Below are 2,500 nucleotides of genomic sequence, written 5' to 3' on the forward strand. Positions count from 1 at the left end.
GACCCACACAATCTACCAAAACACGCTCGAATGGCTCTCCTACAGCAGGGATAGGACAAAGAGGAGCAGGTGGTACCACCTGGTTAGGCTTTCCTCCGGTTTGGCAGACGTGACATGTTTGACAGTATTTAGAGACATCAGATTTTAAACCTGGCCAGAAAAAATGTTGAAGAACTCGATTATAGGTTTTATTAACTCCGAGGTGTCCAGACCAAGGATGATCATGAGCCAAACTTAGTACATGCTGTCGAAATTGTGAAGGAAGCACAATTTGATGCACCACATTCCAATCATCTACCTCCTCAGCATTACGTGGATGGTTCCATTTGCGCATCAGCACATCGTCACGCCAATAAAAATGTTGATTACATGGCGACAGTAGATTCCCGGCACTCGCACGACATTTTTGTAAGGTCACATCATTTTTCTGCGCATCAATCAGGGCTTCACGAGAAATTGACGCATCAGAAACAAAATCAGAGTACACTTGTGAACTCAGAGTCATCGTAGTAGCGGGCAAAGCTTCTGGAAGTGAATCATTTCCTAGAATCTCTGAGAAGGCAGTCTCACAAAGACTAACCTCCTCCTGAACGTCCCGTTTTGCTTGTGCTCGTGTCGTCACAGCACTTATAGAAAAAACATCAGGTAACATTTCAGCCAGCACATCAGACTGCGTCTCTCTGCTCGGAGCATCAGTTACCCTTACAACCGGCATGACTTTACCACCAGCAATATCGTTCCCCATTATAAAGTCAATACCTTTCACAGGTAGCGATGGGCGAACCGCGACTTCAAAACATCCAGATGCTAATTCGGAAGTTATCCATATGCGATGAAGAGGAACAGTTACAAACCCCATCTCAATACCCTGCACAATCGTGCTGGTTTCACAAGCAGAACTCCCAAAAAATCTAAAACATTTGACATTATGAAGGACTGAGATCCTCCAGTGTCACGCAAGATACGCACTGGTTTCCGACTTTCGACCCCATCTAAAGCTACGAATCCATCAAACACAAAAGGCTGGAAACAGGGATCAAGAGTAGAAGTAGTGCCGGATGTAGGGATGGTTTTTACTAAAACAGTACCGCGAGGTTGAACAGGCAGAGAATCCTGTCGCTCGTGTTTTCGTTTCAAGCTATGACATTCCGCCATCACATGTCCCATTTTGTGACAATAACTACACTCTTTACGAGCGTTTGCACTACTGGGAACCCATTTGCTTTTAGCATCTGAGACAATCTCATGTGGTGCAGTACCTCCAAAATCACTTGAACGCTTATAAAACACTGTTTTATGCATCAGAGCATATTCGTCTGCTAATACAGCAGCTTGCTGCACCGTACTGACTTTCTGTTCATTCAAGTACAGAGCAGTGCGCTCTGGAACACAGTTCTTGAATTCCTCAATCAGTATCAGCTCTCGCAAAGTAGTATAAGCTGTCACCTTACACGCTTTAATCCAGCGGTCAAACAACATTGCTTTCTCACGAGCAAACTCAACGAAAGTTTGAGACGCAGATTTTTTCGTGGTACGGAAACGTTGTCGGTAATGTTCCGGGACCAATTCATACGCCCTCAAAATCGCAGTCTTCACGCCATCATAATGAACGCTCTCTTCCAACAAAAGAGATGCACACACATCTTGGGCTTTACCGGTTAATTTACACTGCAACATCAGGGCCCAAACTTCAGTTGGCCACTTCAGAGCACTCGCGATACGTTCAAAAGCTTGAAAATAGGCTTCAACTTCTTTCTCACGGAACGGTGGAACGATTGCAATATTTTTAGCCACATCAAAATTTGGAGATGACTCAACTACAGACTCAGATACATGACCTGAGGGAACAGAGTGATTGGAGACAACATTTGGATTCAATGGACCAGCAGCTGCCTCAAAACGATCATTCAAACTAGTAGATGTTTTAGCAATCGTTTGCTTAGAGAGATCTTGAGCAGCCTGCAACTCCACCTGCCGAAGTCGCACTTTTGTGTCAGCATCAATTCGATACATTTCAATCTGACGTTTTAAATCATCTTGTCTCGCCTGAGCTCTATCCTGAGTCTCTAATTGTAGACGAGCTAAACGAACTTTTAAGCGCACATCCGCATTGATTTCAGGCGAAGCCCCGGAAGAAAGAGAACTCGGGTCGAATTTAGGCATGGAGAATGGTGGACCTACCGCGGCACTAACAGTCACAGGAGTAGACTGATCACCAACCGGAACTCGTGAGGGAGGACTTCCTGCAGCAGTTATCGCGGGACCCGCTGTCTCCACAGAAACAGTCTCCGTAGGAGGAAAAACCCCTGTCTCAATCAAAGCAGACATAATACAAGATTTGATTTCCGCTTTACGCTGTGTTTTCAAAATAGCAATCTCATAATGCTGAGCGATCAGAAACAAATCAGTTTTCCGACACACCTCTAACGCCTCAACACTAGGCTGATCTATGAATTTGTGAATGTCAAAAGTTGCCATCTTACACAATCGGGCGAAGCGA

This window comes from Tachysurus fulvidraco, chromosome 6 (genome assembly GCF_022655615.1).
Source record: "Tachysurus fulvidraco isolate hzauxx_2018 chromosome 6, HZAU_PFXX_2.0, whole genome shotgun sequence".
Classification (NCBI taxonomy): domain Eukaryota; kingdom Metazoa; phylum Chordata; class Actinopteri; order Siluriformes; family Bagridae; genus Tachysurus; species Tachysurus fulvidraco.